This window comes from Dipodomys merriami, unplaced genomic scaffold (genome assembly GCF_024711535.1).
Source record: "Dipodomys merriami isolate MVZ:Mamm:240054 unplaced genomic scaffold, mDipMer1.0.p SCAF_279, whole genome shotgun sequence".
In the NCBI taxonomy this organism is placed as follows: Eukaryota; Metazoa; Chordata; class Mammalia; order Rodentia; family Heteromyidae; genus Dipodomys; species Dipodomys merriami.
Window position 1 is genome coordinate 251,101 of NW_027204259.1, and position 20,947 is coordinate 272,047.

At 34.3% G+C, this 20,947-nt stretch overlaps 1 non-coding gene across 1 annotated transcript; it reads left to right on the top strand.

Moving 5' to 3' along the window:
- Window positions 1-1,761: 1,761 nt before the first annotated feature.
- Window positions 1,762-1,868, top strand: LOC138837919 (U6 spliceosomal RNA). The gene has a single exon (XR_011375504.1). It is a non-coding gene; the product is annotated as a U6 spliceosomal RNA (small nuclear RNA).
- Window positions 1,869-20,947: the final 19,079 nt, after the last annotated feature.

Genomic DNA, 20,947 nt, shown 5'->3' on the forward strand with positions numbered 1-20,947 from the left:
GCCCCATGACCACCAAAATCAAAAAAAATAAACAACAAAATGTCTCTCAAGTTTATGGCTTTAACTCAGTAATACCGCTGCTTCAGCCTAGGGCTAAGCATTCAGGTGTGGACATTTATCAACACTCCTGATTCAGACTCTACTTGATCATTTTTTAATAAATATTTTGTTTTTAATTTTTGTCTTTGTAAATTCACATGCACCTATAAAACCTGGATTGGCGATCCCAGTAAGCTTCTCAAAGTACCTCCTAATGATGACTTACCAAATGTTGTATTATATTACAACAAGGAAAACAATGCTACAAATAAAGAAAACCAATAATTAAATTTTAATGATTAATAAAATAAAAAACAAAACAATTATCAGTATTTTCAGTATTTGAAGTGTAGAAATATTAGATTGTATTATTTTTTCAAATATCTGTACATTTAACACTGGCTAAGGTATTGATGTTCAACCAGAGTTTTATAGAATATGCATACTCTTAAAGTTTCCCACTAAGATGACTATTTATGGCTCATCTCATCATTTGTTTATGACTTACATCATCATTTTTTCCTCACTAACATATAAAGGAAGTTAGCCCTAATGTTTTAACAGAAACTGTGTAGTTAACATAGTCTTAACTCTTCAATCTACTTCTTTACACAAAGACTTTGCAACTTCTCATTAATAAGGTTTCTATAAACTCTGAAATGTAAGTATTTAGTAGTTAATATCTGCTACCATAAATCTTAAATACTTTATAGAAAAGTTTTATACTTCCCAAACAATCCAAATTTTGGCATATATAAGCAAAATCCCAAAATTAAACATATGTAAAACATTAAAACTTTTAACAAAACTTAACACTTGCTAGAGTGTTCATTATGACAGGTGCCTTTTATAGAATAATTGAATTCCTCTTCCTGCACATTTCTTTTTTTATTTTTTATTTTATTTTATTTATTTTAATTTAATTTAATTTTATTTGTGAACATACTGTACAGAGGAGTTACAATTACATGGGCAGGATAATGTGTACATTTCTTACCAAGCATTGCAGCCTCCTCCTTTGTTTACCCTTCACATCCCTTCCCAGCCTCCCCCCTCTCCCCCAATCCCAATCCTTCTCCTTCCCCCCCTTCCCCTCCCCCCCCGCACCTACGTTGTAAAGCTCATTTTGGACATGACAACTTGTACTTCTCATTGTTGCCACAGGTCCATCTGTATCCTTAAACAACTGGTTTTTCCCCATCTCCTCCACAAGTTATACTGAAATCAAATATAGTGAAAGCAGGGGGAAGGACATACAAAGCAACAAAGAGATAATCTTATAAATGCGTTAGAAACACATGCATGAAAGAAAAAAACATTAAAATACACATCTAAGGGTTCATTTTCCTGACATCACATTATCTGACCTTTTCCGCTTGACTCATACATATACTAGATATTACAAATAAGGGAAACCATGGGACCTATGTTTCTTTGGGCCTGGCTTACTTCACTTAATATAATTTTTTCCAAGTTTTTCCATTTCCTAACTAATGGGGCAATGTCCTACACATTTCTTGAACAACAAATATCTGGAATTATTTTGTTTTGACATGTCAGTCTTGATTTTATTCTTAAAAGTGTGCTTATGTAAGAAATATATGGTTCTAAAATTACACAACAATTCTTTTGAACTTACTAGTTTTGAACTTACTAGTTTAATAAAAACTTACTAGTTTAATAAAATCAATAAAAGTATACTTTATATATAAAAAAAGTTCTTTGCTCAATTCAGCATCACATACACTAATATTGGAATGATACAGAGAAGATTAGCATAGCCCCTGTGCAAGGATGACATGCAAATTCGTGGAATATTCCATATTTTTACAAAAACAGATGCTGGAAGGGATGTGGCCCCCAGGGAACAGCACTGCATTCTTGGTGGGAGTGTAAACTTGTTCAATTACTTTGGAAAGCATTATGGAGGTTCCTCAAAAGACTCTACATAAAGCTCCCCTATGACACAGCAATCCCACTTTTGGGGATTTACCCAAATGATCACAAACAAGACCATACTAAAACCAGCAGGACAACTATGTTTATTGCAGCATTATTTACCATAGCTAAGATATGGAACTAACCCAGATGCCCCCATTAGATGAATGGATCAAGAAAATGTGGTATATATACACAATGGAATTCTATGCCTCTATCAGAAAAAATGACATCTCCAAATTTGTTAGGAAATAGAAAGACTTGGAAAAAAATTTATTGAGTGAAGTAATCCAAGTCCAAAAAACATAAGTCCCATGGTTTCCCTTATTTTCAATAACGAATATATATCTGGGATAAGCAGAAAAGCTCAAACGATATGTGCATAATACCAGACAAGATGATGTTAAGGGAATTGAACCCCAAGATAGGGACACAAGTGGTTTTATGTTTCTTGCTATTGTTTCTAACTTATTTATAATGTACGATGTCATTTATTTTTGTTTCTTTGTATGTTCCTCCCCCACACTATGACCCCTGTTTTCTCTGTATTTGAAGTTGGTGCACTACATCTTGTAGGAAATTTGGGGAGAGGAAGCGAAAAATGCTCAAATAGGGATGCAGTTTAACCAATTGTAACCATGAGATGCACAAGACACTATGTTGAAAAATGAACTTTACAATTTAGGCAGGGGGATAGAAAATGGGGAGGGGAGTGTATTTGTGGAGGTGGGAGGGAAAGGATAGTAGGGGAAATATAAAGGAGGAGGTAACAATGCTTGTTAGAAAATGTACTAATTTCCTTCCTCATGTAAATGTGACCCCTCTGCACAGTATTATTACAATAAAAAACATATAAAAATGTTCTGAGATGGAAGAGTTCATTTCCTCTATTTTACCCATATATTATCGTTAACAAAGAAATTAATGCAGAACACTGATATGAAGGTAATTTGAATGTGTGTGTGTGTGTGTGTGTGTGTGTGTGTGTGTGTGTGTGTGTGTGTGTGTGTGTGTGTGATCTCGGCAGCGCACCAGCAAACATACGTGAGCATGCAAACGCACCCAATGCATGTGTGTTGGAGTGCTCAGAGTTAAAATCAGGGCTTCAAGGTCTTGCAAGGCCTTTCCTATCTAGCTTGTTGAGCTACTATATGAGCTACATCTCCATTCCTGGCTTTTTGCTAGTTCATTAAAAATTTTGAAAAATAATTTCATGAAGTTGTTCTTTTTGTTTTGGTTTTTGTTTTTGTTTTTTGGACCTTATTGGCTCCGGAATGTTATCCACAGATCTCAGGCTCCTGAGTAGATATCCAGATTAGATAGGATTACAGGTGTGACCAGCCAACACAAGGCTTTCAGAATAATTTTTAAAATAGAAGAAAATTTACTTCGTGGGGCCTGTTTTATTATCTCCTACTTTTAAAGCATTTTAGAGTGATTATATGTGAATTTATTTCGTTTTTGGATTCTTAAAAGACAGTAAGTGATGATATTTAAAGGTTTTATTACTTTTTAAAAAGGAAACTGGAACTGTGGGACAGAAAAAATTTGGCTCTCTTTGGACCTCAATTTATAAGCTCTGCTCTGTGCATGATAACCCAATATCACAAACATAGTCTGTGTTGAAGACAAAATGTGATAGAGAACAATCACCATAATAACATAGCAAGTATTGCTATGCTATTATTTCTTGGTCAATATGAATATTGAATTGAGAGTGTAAGAGAATGGAGAGATTTTACCCACCTTTTTGATATTTCTGAAAGACTTTTGGAAACTTTGACTCATTTCCTTCCTTACTGTGTGTGTCTGTGGGACATGCACTTACTGTCTTTAATTACAATTTTTCTCAACAGTAAAATGGCAATAACATTAGCATTATAGCAAATGTTATCTTAAGAATTAAGAGAAATAAAACTTATGAAACACTTAACATATACTTCTATGAATGAACTTTTAGTTTAGCTATGTCTTTTTAAAATACTAAACAGAATGTGATGAGTAGTGCAGAAACCATTACATGTAATGAGCAACCAGAAGTAATATCTATTGACCATACTCTGCTTCCAAGGAAGCCAGGTAGATAACTTCTCATGCTGTAAATCAAACTGGTTATCTCATGCCTTGATCGTGTAAAAATATCAGGGACAGAACGATGAAGGAATGTTGTAGACTGAGGTGAAATACATATGAAAATGTGCAAAACTGAAAAAAACATAAAAGTATCAGAGCAGTATATTGTGTTTACATCATTCAAGTTACAAAGATAAGGAAGACATAGAAAATGAATTCTCTTTTTGATGTGCTATCATAGGTCCTTAGAAGGATGAACACTTTCCTCATTCTTGTAGAGGAATCATCAGATGAGGGGAACTGTATATTTTTTTGTTTTCATCCTTACATTTATTCTTCACTTTCAAATCTGAACAACATGAGACAGAAAGAAACCAAGGGAAATTAGTCACACAGACTTTGGAAAGAAAAATCAAAGTAAAATAAATAAAATACATATAGCCTTGTAAAAGGTCTAACTAAATTGAGTTATATAGTCTCAAGCGTTAACAGAAAATGATCTAAGCAATATCATGTTATAAAAAATTGAAAAATGTTAGGAGTTGCTTAATGTTTTCCTTTCTACTACCGTGAACTAATTATTGATTTTGTATAGAGAGATTAAAGATGAGGTTAACAAGAAACTTGATTAAAAATGGACAAATGTTTTGAATAGACATGTTTTCCAAAAAGCCCTGAAAATCGCGTGTGGGTTTACAAATTTGTATTTAATACAACTTCTATGTGGCTTAATTCTTTGTAAAGAGAAGTCATTAGAGAATTGCAATTCAAAATTACTAAGATACTTACTACTTCATAACTATCATAACTCATCAAAAATATCCAAGGAACCAGGTAATTCCAAGCGATTAGGAGGTTGGGGTAAAAGGATTTGAGTCTAAGGCCAGTCTTGGGTACTTCACACAGTAAAAACCTGCCCTTTAAAAAAACTCAAAAGGTAATAATGTTGGATCGCGAGACTGTGGAGAAAAGGAAATTTTCTACACTCTTGGTCAAAATACAGGTTAGTGTTCTCGTTGTAGAAAGTAGTATGCAGTTTTTTAAAGATATCCAAAGTTGAAATATCATCTGGCACACCAATCATGTGATTATTTCTCTCTGGGTAACTTGTAAATACATCTGTAGTTCATTGTTATTCACATTATTCACAACAATAGCCAAGATATAGATCGAAGTTCAGTGTTCAACTACAGACTAATAAAGCAACTGTGGTACTTGCACAAATATCTTTTTTCTGTTGATCCCAAAGTAAATTTTTTTATTATTTTCCTGTTATCATGTGATTAACCTCTAAATTATAAATCCAGATATATGATTTAATTTAACCAAAACTATTTATTGAGTTTAAGGACCTTCTACTCTCTACATTCTTCACAGTAAGATCACCAAATATGATGAGTCTGAAATAATTAGTCTCTTTTTGGCCTATGTTAATTTTATTTACAATGTGTGTGTAATGTTTAAAAAGTAGTATTTATTTTAGCTTAATTGCTCTGAAGAGATAGTAAATGATATTATCAAAGCCTAAAAATGATTAGATTTAAAATTTAGAATTCAGGAAACGGCTTTGACCACGCTGCTTACTGGAGCCTTCACTACAACCTGTGGGTGAACAAGAAAGAAGGGGGTAACAATACTCAGCAAGAAATGTACTCCTTACCTTACACATGTAACTAATCCCTCTTTAAAGCATCTTTACAACAAAATAATTTTTTGTTAAATAATGAAAATAAAACCTAACGGGAAATAGAAAAACAATTTAAAAATTTAGGTTTAAAACGCAAGTAAAATTTAGGCCTACACGCTGAGCAAGAGTTATGATAAATGTGAAAAAAAGAGGATTATATTAACATGATGGTTCGGTTATATTTAGGCTTAGGATTAGGCAAGGTGTTCCAGTTAGAGCTGGGGTTAGGATGAGAAAAAGATGTAAGGTATTGTGTAAAACTGCCACACATTTTAAGAAGAATGAATGGCAAGAATGAATGAAAACCAATCTGTGTTACTTTAAACATTCAGTTATAATTTGGTTTAATGTGTGAGATACAGTTTTATTCTGGTTAGGGTTAGGGAAGGATAAGTTTTAAGGTAAATTTTAGTTTTCCACTAAGAAGTAGAAGCCAAAAAATGTGTGATTGAATAGAATCTAGACAATTTTCTTTACATTAACCATTTGGTGTTAAATCAAACTTTGATTAGGATTAGGTTTCTGGTTATCCGGGGTTGAGGATAGAGTAAAGAAATGGTTTAAACTGGTGGCTCGCACCTATTATCCTAGCTACTCAGGAAGCTGATTTCTGAGGATAACAGTTGAAAGGTAGCCCCAGTAACGGTGCTGTTGCTCAAATGGTTAAGTGCACACCTTGAGCTATAGAACTCGATGATTGTGCCCAGGCCCAGAGTTCAAGCCCCACGACCGACAAAAAGAAAAAAAAAAAAAAAGAAATGTGTCAAATGTTAAGTAAAGCTGAACTTCTTTTTTAGGTTCTAGGAATTCAGGAAAAATTTTAATAATGGAAGTACAATGTATTTCATAATATCAGGATTTGAGATCAATGGGTATAATGATTCCTGTTATAGAACAAGATACATTCAGTGTTAAGAGTGAGAAAGTCTGTAGAGTTTACAGAAAACCTGCAATTTATTTCGAGAATGAGGGTCAAATTGAAGTTAAATTTTAATTATAAGTCTAGTAAGTATTAGAATGAATGTGAACTAGAGAATTGCTATTAATAATAGAATGTACTTACAATTAGGCTGATGGTTATACTCAATGTTCCAGTTAAGAAAGATTAAGTTTAGGGTTAGAAAATGACTAAGATATTGGAAAAAAATTGAAACATATGTTTGGAAGTCTTATTTGAAACAAGTTAGGATGAGTGAAAACTAGTGTACTTGTGTTAGTGTTAGTATTGTCATATAATTTGGATTAAGATTAGGGTCAGTATTTTCTTCTGATTATATTTCTGTTATGAATAAGAAAGTTTTTAGTATAAAATTAGGTTCTCACTAACAAGTAGAAGCAAATATGTGAGAATGAATAGTAACTAGAGGTTTATCATTATGTTTATTCCTCAGTGACCATTCTTGTAAGGATTAGTAAGAGTTTTCAAGCCAGGTATAAGTTGAGAGTTAGCTTTAAGTAATGTACTAGATGGTAAGTAAATCTGAAACTGTTTTAGGATACAGTGGTTCAGGAAAAGGTAGGATCAATGGAAACTACAGTATTTTTCCTGGTAAGACAATTTGAGGACAAATAATATAATGGTTCATGTTAGGGAACAAGATAACTTCAGAGGTAGAGTCAGATAATTTGTGGGAATTAGGGCAAACAAACTCATTTCCAGAGCGAAAACTGGAATATTCATGAGAATGATTAAAAACTAGACTTTTTCTTTAACATTAGAATTGGATTATAATTAGGGTGAAAGTTAGGTTTCAGTTCCAGCTGAGGTTAGTGTAAGCATAAGAGAAATGGAAATTTTAGGGTCAAACTGAATGTAAATCTTTGAATGAGAAGTCAAGTTAGAATTAGAATGAATGTGAAATAAGAAACTGCTAATAATATTAAGATTAGGGTATGATTAGTGTGAGGGTTAACCTCAATATTCCAGTTAGGTTAGGATTACAATAAAGACAAGATAATGAGTGAAACTACAAACTATGTTAAGAAAGATAAGTTGAATAGAATTTGGATGAATAAAACTAATGTATTTGTGTGTTTTTTAGATACCAAAGGCCATTACTTCTAGGTTTAGGTTTACTTTTCTAATTAAGTTTAGGCTTAGGGTTAGGGAACGGTAACCTTTAAGGTAAAACTGAGTTTTCTGCTGACACTTTCAAGTAAACTAAGTATGAAATTTAACAAAAACTACAGAGTTTCCCTAAGTTTATTATTCAGGGTTCAATAGGGTTAAATTTAGAGTTAGGTTTCTAGTAAGGATTAGGTATATAGTTATGGTTTAGAAGTAGAGTAGATTTTAAGTAAACCTGCAACTTGTTTTTGGAGATACAGGAGTTCAGTAAAAGTTAAAATCTGTGAAAACTATGGTATTTTTTATGATATGAGGATTTGAGATTAATGATTCCTAATAGGGAACAAGATAGATTTCAGTGTCCAAGTCAGAGAATCTTTAGGATTTGGAGCAAACTGCAAATCATTTCAAAGACAATGCTTATCTAAAAGGAAGTAATCTAAACTTGAGTAATTTCCATTAATTGCAGATGTGGTTACTATTATCATCAAGGTTACTCTTAGGGTTCTGACCAGAATAGGAGTTAGGATTAGGGAAATGGAAGGTTGAGAACTTGAGTGACTTACTTCCTTTGTGAATGTATATGCACTATTCCAGGACTTCAAATCAGTGCTTGGGTTCTGTCCCTGAGCTTTTTGTTGTAGGCTGACATTCTACCACTTGAGCCACAAGTCCACTTGCAGCTTTCTTTGGCAGTGAATTGGAGATAAGAGTGTCACAGACGTTCCTATCTCAGCTGACATTGAACTGAGATCCCCAGATCTCTGCCTTCTGATTAAAAATAGGATTAAATGTATGAGCTACTGGTTCCCAGGAATGTGCCTGACTTTTACTGAATGCTTTTACTTTTGTTCGAGATCGAGACATGAATTCAATATCTGACAGCTTTGCTCACTATGTAGCAATCTGCCACTTGAGCCATATCTCCAATAATGATTATTTTAAATAGCTGGAAATCATTAAATTTTCTTCAGATGATAGGCATCATTACAGTTGTTCTAAAATTCATCCTAATGAAAAAAGATTTATAAACCCTAGAGATGATCTGAGCAGATTCTCATGCTTTGCTTATAAATGCATAACATTTTAGGGACATGGCTTTTTAATTATTAAGTGGCAAAGGAGTTATCATTAAATAAAGCAATTTATGCATACAAAATACCTTGCTCAATGCCAACCCTTTCAATAGTCTCATCCATCCCTCCTCAATGAATCTCTTCCTTCACTCTTCTTAAATTTGTAGGATATTTACTGGATTCCTTTCTGAACTTCCCCCCTTTTCTCCTGTTCATTCTACCTTCTTTTCACCCTTTACCTCTCTTTTGACTACCCACTTCCATATTATCCATCAACTCTACTCCTAGGCATTTATCTGAAAGTTTGCAAGCCAGGATATAGTAAAATTTTCAGCACAACCATGCTTACTGAATCAGCCCAGATACACCTCAAGAGAGAAATGAATGAAAAAAATTTGCTACACACACACACACACACACACACACACACACACACACACACACACACACACACTGGAAATTCTACTGACCCATCAGAAAGAATATTGTACCATTTGTATCTCTTATTTCTCATTTCTTCTGCCTGGTATCCCATTTTTGCCTTACTGTCTCTGTACTGCAGTAACTGCCACATGCAAACTGATGTAAAAGATTTTCAGAGTTATTGGCTATTCATAGATTCCTGAATATGATGTCTTTGCTCATTTTGTATATTCATGACTTTGATTAGTGATTGTGCAAATACATTTTTACCATTTGCTACACAGAAAAGAGATGAACCACTTGTACATATATTTACATACATGTATATACATACATACATGGATATATGCATTTTATGTTTACAAGAATGATGGGGCTAACAAAAATCATATGCATTTTACTTCCTTTTCAGTTCTTTCAAAGCCGAAATAACTTTGTCTCTTTTGAATACCTAATTTTAAAGAGGATGTCACCATATCTGCTCTGTCAGTGGCCTTGAAATTAGATGTTCAAATAGGACAGTTATTTAGGCTTTGTGGTGGAAGACAGGAATATTACTAGGGTTTTATTCAGGAAAAAGCAGTAGGCTCTGTAAGGGTGAATGAAGCAATTTTTCATTAAATTAAATATTATCCCCTGCGATAACCTGATTTTTTCTTATTTTAAACCTAAACTTTTTTGACATTAAAATTTAGATTCATACATTTTTTGAATAGATAAAACTCTTAGTGGGCTGGGAAGGTGACTCAGTGGTAGACTGCTTGCTTTGCATGCATGAGGCCCTGGGTTCGATTCCTCAGCACCACATAAGCAAAAAGAAAAAAACCAGAAGCGGTCCTGTGGCTCAAGTGGTAGAGCACTAGCCTTGAGATGAAGAGCTGAGGGACAGTGCCCAGGCCCAGAGTTCAGGCCGCAAAAACGGACCCCGCCCCCAAAATAATCTTAGTAACTGGTCATGTATTTCTGAGGTTTGATTACCAAGACATTTCAGATAAACACTGAATTTCATGGATTTTATGTCAAGGTTTTTTTAGAAATTGAATCAATCTCCATATGAGATAAAGCAAGATATTCCATGACTTATGCAATTATTCCAATAGACTTGAATATACCTTACTTTTGAATGGTAGGAGATTCATATTATACCTACAATATAGAATAATTAAGAAATAAATGATCGTATTCATTTTTCCCTCATCTAGAAAGAAAGAATCTCATCATAGATGACAAAAACTTGAATGGAAGGGTCATAAAATTATGAAAAATTCATCATTAAGAGTTAGATGAAATAGTCATTTTTGAAGATCACCTCTTGAAGCTTCCATTTCTTTTAAACAAAATGTATTTGCACTCAAAATATCTCTCCAGCAATGTTATAACCAAACCACCTCCTTGCCAAATAGTTTCTCTGATTAATCAAATAAATATTTAACTATGTTGCCATAAAGAGGTGAACCCTTTCAAGTGGGCATAGTTGTAAGAGATTTGGTCACTGAGGACTTATGATCAAAGAGGGTGTTAAGATCAAAGTCTTTTCCTCCTCTTCCTTCTTTTTCGTCTCTGTCTCCTTCTCCTTCTCCTTTTCCGTCTCCCTCTCCCACTCCTATTCCTTCTCTTCTTTACTTCCTGGCTTCCATGAATACACATACTCCATCACATGTTCCTGACATGGTGTAATGTGCCACCACCAACCCAAAGCAATGAGGATAAGAAACATAAACTGAAATGTATAAAATCAGAAGGCAAGAATAATCTTTTCCCCTTTTAAGTTAATTTTATAAAGTATTTTGTCATATTAAAAGGAGACTCTCACAGCATGCTCTCATTTATTATGAGGGATAAGATTTACAGGAAAAAAATCTGGCTAACATCGCCCTAATACAATGATGTATTAAATTAACATTATATTAGAACAAATCTACTTTAAAATATCAGATATACTTCAATAAGAGGTAAAAAATCACCTCTATGGTTTCCTATGAAAAGATGATAGAAAACAATCTGTTCCTCAAGGAAATTGACCTATAATTGGCAGTATTAATAAATGATGTAAGAAGACTATAGAACAAATTTCAACTCAAAGCGCATGATATAAAATTTACTTTGTCCCATGTATAGTATCTATGTCTGGCTCCCAAAATGACTGGAATTTTATCATATTTTTAATTAACTTTAAGTAGTTGTGTGGGAGTTGCTGTTTGACAAAGCAGTTTCTGAATAGTGTTTAGTAAGTCCTTTTTTTCTTTTTTCTTTCCTGAAGTTTGAGCTCTGGGGCTGGGCCCTATCCCTTACCCAGGGATGCCTTTGGATGAATGCTAGAACTCTATCACTTGAGGCACAGCAGAACTTTCAGATTTTTCTGAGATTTAATTGGAGATAAGAATCTCACAGATATTTTTGCCTGGGCTGTCTTCAAACTTCAATCCTCAGACTCCTGAGTATTTGGATTACAGGCGTAAACAGCTATTTCCCAGCTTAATACAATGTACCTTTTTTTTAAATTTTATTTTATTTTATTTGAGAGCATACTGTACAGAGGGGTTACAATTACATTGGCAGGATAATGCATACATTTCTTACCAAGCATTGCAGCCTCCTCCTTTGTTTACCCTACACCTCCCTTCCCAGCCTCCACCCTCCCCCCCACCCAATCATACCCCCCTCCCCCCCCACACCGACATTGTAAAGCTTGCTTCGACATGACATTTTGTAATTCTCCTTGTTGCAACAGGTCCACCTGAATCCTTAAACGACTTGTATGTCCCCATCTCCTCCACATGTTATACTGACATCAAATAAAGTGAAACGGGGGTTACACTGTCGGGGAGGGACATACAAAGCAACAAAGAAATAATCTTATAAATGCTTTAGAAACACATGCATGAAAGAAACGAAAACATTAAAATACATATTTAAGGGTTCGTTTTCCTAACATCACATTATCTGACCTTTTACATTTGACTCATACCTATACTAGATAATGCAAATAAGGGAAACCATGGGACCTATGCTTCTTTGGGCCTGGCTTACTTCACTTAATATAATTTTTTCCAAGCCTTTCCATTTCCTAACAAATGGGGAAATGTCATTCTTTCTGATGGAGGTGTAGAATTCCATTGTGTATATATACCACATTTTCTTGATCCATTCATCTACTGAGGGGCTTCTGGGTTGGTTCCATATCTTTGTTATGGTAAATAATGCTGCAATAAACATAGTTGTGCTGGTAGCTTTAGTGTGGTCTTGTTTGTATACATTTGGGTAAATGCCCAAAAGTGCGGTTGCTGGATCATAGGGGAGATCTATGTGAAGTCTTTTGAGGAACCTCCATACTGCTTTCCAAAGTGGTTGAACAAGTTTACATTCCCACCAACAATTCTGTCCACATCCCCTCCAGCATCTGTTGTTGTTAGAGTTCTTGATTTTTGCTGTTCTAACTGGAGTGAGGTGATATCTCAATGTTGTTTTGATTTGCATTTCTTTTATGGCTAGGGACGTTGAACATTTCTTCATGTGTCTATTGGCCATCCTTCTTTCTTCTTCAGAGAAGCTTCTCTTTAAGTCTTTCACCCACTTATTTATTGGGCAGTTGTTTCTTTGAGGATTTGTTGTTGGGTGGTTTAATTTTTTGAGTTCCAAGTATATTTTAGATATGAGACCCTTGTCCGTTGTATGGCTAGTAAAGATCTTCTCCCAATCGGTGGGCTTTCTATTGATCGTGCTAGCTATGTCATTTGCCCTGCAGAAGCTCTGCAACCTTATGCAATCTCATTTGTACAACCTTTCTTTGATTTGTTGTGTTTCCGGGTCTCTATTCAGAAAATTTCGGCCTGAGCCAAGGAGACCTAGGGTTTCTCCTATTCCATCCTGTAATGTTTTCAGAGTGTCTGCTTTGAGTTCAAGGTCTTTGATCCATTTGCAGTTGATTCTGGTGCAGGGTGATATATAAGGATCTAGCTTTAGTTTTCTACATGTAGTTAACCAATTTTGCCAGCACCATTTACTGAAGAGGCTGTCTTTCTTGCATTCTATTGCTTTAGCTTCCTTATCTAAGATTAGATGGCTATAGGTCTGTAGGTTCATTTCTGGGTTTTCAATTCTATTCCATTGGTCCTGAGGTGTGTTCTTATGCCAATACCAAGCTGTTTTGATTACTATGGCTTTATAGTAGAGTTTGAAATTTGGTATTGATATTCCTCCAGCAGTGTTCGTTCCGTTGAGAAGTTTTTTTGCTATTCGGGGTCTTTTATTGTTCCATATGAATTTTTGGATTGCCTCTTCTATTTCCTTGAAGAATGAGGGTGGAATTTTGATAGGTATTGCGTTGAATTTGTAGATAGCCTTGGGAAGTATTGCCATTTTCACGATGTTAATCTTTCCAATCCAGGATCATGGGAGGCTTTGCCATTTTTTATGTTCTGTGTTGATTTCCTTTTTCAAGATTTTAAAGTTTTCATCATTTACGTACTTCACTTCTTTAGTTAAGTTAATTCCTAGGTATTTTATTTTTTGTGGGGCTATTACAAATGGAGTTGCTTTCCTAATTTCAGCCACACTTTTCTCTTTGTTGGCATACAGAACTGTTCATGCTATTCAACAAAAATGAACACACAAATTACCAGCTCCTCTGGGACACAGCAAAGGCAGTACTCAGAGGCAAGTTTATAGCTCTGAGATCCTACATCAACAAATTGGAGAGATCTTAAACTAACAATTTAATGACACATCTAAACCTCCTTGAAAAAGAGCAGCAAGATAAACCCCAATTGAGTAGACGGAAAGAAATAATCAAAATTAAATCAGAATTAAATGAATTAGGAACCAAAAAAACTATAGAAATAATCAACAAAACATAGAGTTGGTTCTTCGAAAAACTTAACAAAATTGACAGACCCTTAGCAAATCTTATCAGAAAAAGGAGAGAACACACCCAAATTAATAAACTCAGAGATGAGAATGGAAACATCACCACGGAAACAACCAAGATTCAGAACCTTATAAGGGAATACTTCTCAAAACTTTATGCTAATAAGTTCGACAACTTGACAGAAATGGACCTCTTCCTAGCAAATATTGACATGCCAAAACTAAACCAAGATGAGTTAAACTATCTTAACAGGCCCATATCAAGCATTGAAATAGAAACATCAATAAGAGACCTCCCAGCTAAGAAAAGTCCAGGACCAGATGGTTTTACAGCGGAATTTTACAAGGCCTTCAAAGCAGAGCTCACACCAATACTCCTCCAACTCTTCAATGAAATTGAAAGAGAAAGCTCACTACCGAACACATTCTATGAAGCCATCATAACCCTCATCCCAAAACCAGGCAGGGACTCATCAAAGAAAGAGAACTATAGACCCATTTCTTTGATGAACATTGATGCAAAACTTCTCAACAAAATTTTGGCCAATCGACTTCAACAATTCATCCAAAAAATCATACACCATGATCAAACAGGATTCATTTCAGGGATGCAAACTGGTTCAATATACGCAAATGAATTAATATTTTTCATCACATTAACAGGAGCAAGAACAAGAACCACATGGTTATCTCAATAGATGCAGAAAAAGCATTTGACAAGATCCAACACCCCTTTATGATGAAGGTTTTGGAAAAATTAGGAATCCATGGAACATTCCTCAATACAAGAAAGGCTGTATATGACAAACCTACAGCCAGCATTATACTCAATGGTGAAAAACTAAAGCCATTTCCTCTTAGCTCAGGAACAAGACAAGGATGCCCACTCTCTCCACTTCTCTTCAATCTAGTATTAGAATGCCTAGCTACAGCAATAAGACAAGATGCAGATATAAAGGCGATCCAAATAGGGAAAGAAGAAATAAAACTCTCCCTCTTTGCAGATGACATGATCTTGTATTTTTTTTTTTTTTGGCTAGTCCTGGAGTTTGGCCTTGGCAATATCCTTGATCTTCTTTTCCTCACACTAGCACTCTATGACTTGTGTCATAGTGCCAATTCCAGCTTTTTTTAATGAAGTATTGAGGAATCAAACCCAGGGCTTCACACATGCAAGGCAAGCAGTCTACCACTAAGCCACATTCCATGGACAATACAATACATCTTTATGATCATTACTCCTCATCCTTCACAATCCTATCTCATCCCTTAATTTACCTAATTTTGTAGAATATTCACTAACTTGCAATGTCATGTATAGTCACTCTGGTTATAACATAGACCATATTTTCTTGATAGTCTTTTTCATCAACATATTAAGTTATGCGTTACAGAATTCTGATTTTAAATTCTAAATTATCACTCAGATTCACCCATTACTAGTCTGAAAATGTTCCCAAGTTAATGCAAATGCGATCTGTATTTCATCAGTAAAGTATAATGATTCTCAGAATGTAAAGAGTTGGAGTAAGAACATCACTTTCAGTTCTAGAACATTTTATTACTACCCTCTCAAAATACTCCAATATTTATTAGTAGTCACTCTCTGTCATCATTTCAACCTACTTCCCCTTGAGCAGCTATTATTTCATATTCTACCTACACAGATGTGCCCATTTTACAATCTCTTATAATTAGAAAATATAGTCTACTTTATCTATTCTCCCATGTAATGTCACTCTTTCCAAAGTAAGTCCATGTAAATTTTTCTCATGGATAGAGCATATTGTTTTGAATCCATGTGTGTAATTGAATAATATACTCTATGAACATTTCAATATTTTATTATATGTTATTGCAAAAGGTTTTGCTATGTATATTCTTGTACATGTGTCTCTTTGGACATATATTGAAATATGTTTTGTATGTAAATTTATGGTTCAAAATGCTGGATCATAGAGGCAACTCTATATGTAATATCTTAAAGATTTCCAGTATTTTTGTATGTGTGTGTGGGGAGTCAGGTAGTGGGGCCTGAACTCTGGGCCTGGGCGCTGGCCCTCTGCTCTTCAGCTAAAGGCTACCACAGCGACACTTCTGGCTTTTTTTATTTTTTTGCTTATGTGGTGAGAAGGAATCAAACCCAGGGCCTCATGCGTGCAAGGCAAGCACTCTACCACTGAGCCACTTTCCTAGCCCTGCCAGTATTTTTAACAAACTGACCATATCATTTTAAGTGCCAAGCACCAATGTATAAGGATTCCAATTTCTACATAATGGTTGTGGAGGGCTATCTGATTGTTTCTATTTCCACTAATCACTACATGTAAGCAATGTCTAGGTATATTATGATATTTCCATATGTTCCTTCCTTGGTTGTTGTTATATTACTATAGAGATATGTATTTGGATTTTTTGATAATGTATTCAGGATGTTTAAAGATTTTCATTATCATTAATATGCTCTTTATATATTTCTGATTCAAGTCTATTTAAATAAATGCACATGTATACACACTATGTGTACAAATGCATGTATTCATACTTTTATGTGTATATATACTAATAATTATATATGTGTGCATATATAAGAATATACAGATATGTACATACATGTATATATACATATATGAATATTATTATTTTCATTTTTCTGTAAGTTATCATTTCACTTTATTGGCCAAACATTCCTTTATTGATTTTACTTTATTTTATTTTATGGTCAAGATGTTGTACAGAGGAGCCAGGTGCTGGTGGCTCATCCCTCTAATCTTAGCTACTCAGGAGGCTGAGATCTGAAGGTCGTGGTTTGAAGCCAGCCTGTGAAGGAAAAGTCCATGAGACTCTTATTTCCAATAAACCACCAGAAAACTAGAAGTGACCCTATGGCTCAAGTGGTAGAGCTCTAGACTTGAGCTGAATAGCTGAGGGACAGCACCCAGGCCCAGAGTTCAAGGCCAACGACCACCACCACCACCAAAAACAACAACAATAAAAAGAATACTGACTCAAAAAGCAATAGTATTAAGCAGTCTTACAAATAGACTCAAGTCTAACTTTTTAGTATTATCTTAGATACCAGCAGCCTTCTAGTATAATGAGCCATGAGCCCTCAGAATGTTGACAGAATTTCTTAGTTTATGTACACATTCACTAGAAGTATGTATTTTCTCATCTTTCTTTCATTGCACCAGAGAATGTGTATTTATCCTTTATGTCATACTTGAATACCAAAGCTTTTGGATGATATTTATTCATTGGTGTATATTAATTGTATGAAGAAATCTTATTGAAATATTTTACACTCTCACATATTGATGAAGGTCCTGATTAACCCATTTCTGGCTTTCTCCATTCCCATTGCCCTTTATTTTTCAACAGTTTTCTGTGAATTTCTTTGTGCTACCTTCACTTATCGTCAACATGTATGAGAGTGCTGTTCACCCACCAACATTGAAAATTATAAAATGCTGAGTATAAAAGCAAAAATCTAAATAAATGGAGACATAACTTTTGTGGATTAGAGGATACAATGGAGCAAAGATATAAATTGTCCCCTGCCTCCTTTCTTTTTGGTCATTCATGGTGCTTGAAATCTGGTCCTGGGCTTTGTCCCTCGGCTCTTCAGTTCAAAGTGAATGCTCTACTCATTGAGCAACTGTGCGACTTCTGGTTTTCTGGTGGTTAATTGGACCATAGAATCCTATGGACATTCCCATTCCAGCTGGCTTTGAACTACAATCCTCAGATCTCAGCCTCCTATGCAGCTAGGATTACAAGCATGGGCGAACAGTGCTCAGGTTCACAGTTTTATTTGTTTATGACAATTTCGGAAAACACCTAACTAGCACTCCTTGAGTCACTGACAAAGAAAAATAATCTGGAATATATTCTCTGTCCAATATTAAAGCTGTTAGTGTGAAATTGTTATATTTGTAGAGGAAAGATTATACAGCTCAATGGGTCTGTAGGGCACCAGATTAAATTCTCATAAATATTATCAAGGAAAATTTAATAAGACATAAAACCAAACATTTCTGGAATGACATTCTCTTTAATAAGTAGTAATAGGTTAGACAGTATTTGGGAGAATTAAAAAGTGAATATTGACTTAAACATAACAATTTATTCAAATGTTAACTTCAAGCAGGATTAAAACATGGCATATAAAACAAAAAGAGTGATGTAAATGTAAAGCAAAGGAAGATGTTTTGACAATTTTGGAGATGAAGCATTCTTAAACTTGGATTTAAAATTATAGGAAAGGAAAACAATATAGTTGAACTCAATAAAAGTGTAAAACAGTTTAGTCTGTGAAAGGTCACATACATGTAGTGAATAGAGGAGCAGGTGGCTCATATATCTCATCCTAGCTACTTGGGAGGCTTTGAATTGAGTATTGCTGTTTGAAGGCAGCCCACAAAATAAAGTCCCTGAGAATCTTATCTATGATTAATCAGCAAAAAAGCCAGAATTGAGGAATGAATGAAATGGTAAATTGTTAACAAATTGCAACAAATCTCAGTGACCCTGAGTTCAAGTCTCACAACCATACATAGATGTACAAAAGTAATAGTAGTAATAGTTATATGATAATGATGATGATGATGATGATGATGATGATGATGATGATGATGATGATGATGAAGGGTACCCATAGTCAAGGATAAAGTATTTGCAAATCTTATACCTGAAGAATGCCTCAAATCTAGCCTCTCAAAACCCAATATTAAAAAGAACATCAATTAGAAACAAGCAAAATACATCTTGTGAAAAATAAGCACAAAAAAGCATCATTAGTCATCAAATAAATGAACATTAAAACAAAAATGACATCATAAAACATGAATGAGAATTACTTCACATAATACCATGTTTACCATACTAAATGCTATCAAGAAACAGAGAAACAGGATGCTGGCAGGAATGTCAAATGGGAAAGCCACTTCTGAAAACATTTTGACGGGTTCCTAGAATGAAATACGCAACCACCCACAGTATAGCACAGGAATTGAGCTCTTCAGGCTTTGTCTCCTAGAAATAACATATAACATTCATCCAAAGGCCAAAAACACAGAGGATTATAGCAGCAGTATTTCCTCTAGTCAAAGAAATAGAAATCAATTTGGGCTTTCTTCAGATTAATGGGAAATTAATTGTGCTACATGCTCCAATAACAGAACCAAGAGGCAATTAGACTGAATACCATACAATATTAAGGCATACAATAACTGAGAATAATCTACCATAGATTTGAGGGCAATCTTAAAAAGCTTATTTATTGCGTGATGTAGAATAGGAGAAAAAAAATGTGTTAGTTGCCAGGATGAAACAGGTTTGGTATGGGACAAACAGAAATAGTGGGTTTAATTATAAAAGGGAAGCATGACACAGACTTATTTTGGTAAAGAAAAGTATCTGTAAATATTGTATATTCACATAGAGTTGATAAAATTATATTGGACTTAATATGTGCACAAAAATTAAAGTAACTGAAGTCTGCATAAGATACTTGTGAAATATCAATGTCTTATTTATGATGTATACTAGAAATATTTAAATGAATTGGAAAAAGTATTCAAGGTATTTATCTGTGTTCTTACAACATCATAACGATCCATATTAACCTCAATAGGATTTAATAATATCTAGAAAACAGAAGTCAATATTAAATGTTTACATTGAAAACTAGTCTGGGTCCAAGCTTGAGATGAAATATACATTGCAAATTAAAAGGCAGAGATTTAGAAGACTGATATCAGGCCAGTTTTGGCAAAAAAAAAAAAATCGTGAGAGACTACAAAAACAAAGAAAGCTAGATATAGCGTAATTTCCCTGTTATCTCTCGTTTGTGGAAGTGGAATTACATAACGATACCTTCCTTGGACCAGGTAGTATAATTTTTCTCAATAAAAAAATAAAACCAAACAACAAGAAAGGAATACACAGTGAGAAGTTTGGGCTAATTTTGTCACTATGTTTTGGGAAGTTTCCTATTGAATTGCAACTCATATATAATCCTCACTTGTGTATTAGACACGCTCTTCATTAAAGAACATTCCTAGATGCAAAATAGCTCATGATTCCCAACCAAAAATTTGAAAAAGTAAGTGTAATTCTGTTGGATTACAAAGAAATGTTGAAGGATTACAAAGACTTAAGCCTGGAAAAATAGCAAAGTTCATCTAATGTAGGACTTTGTCGACTTGGCTAAATTGGAAATTAGATTTAAAATATTTTTGTTTGTAATTTCATATTATATAGGATACTACAAAATTCTTTTCAAGTAGAAGATTTAATTTACAAATTCACAAATGATTCTGGCATTCTATTTTCCTAGAATATTCTTTCAATTGAGGTATAATTAGAAATTAATTAATAGATAATTCCAACAGATCATGTATAACATGATAATGTGAATAATCTGGACAGAGTTGCCATCAAATGGATGCTATTAATTGATAAAGTTAGAAAAAGAGCAATTTTTGAGACTTTGATGTAACATCGTATAAGAGACTATTTGTGTGACATCTTTTTTCTTCTACATATACATAACACAGGAAGAAATGTCCTTAATTACATACCTCTATATACAATGAGAAAAATGTTAGATTTGAGGTTTGTTTTTATTGTTTTGTTTGTCCTAGGGCTTGACCTCTGGTCCTGGACACTGTCCCAGATTCTGTTTGTGCTCAAGGCTACTGTTCTAACACTTGAACCTTAGTGTCACTTTTGTCTGGCTTTTCTTAGCAATTTATTGGAGATAAGAATATAAGG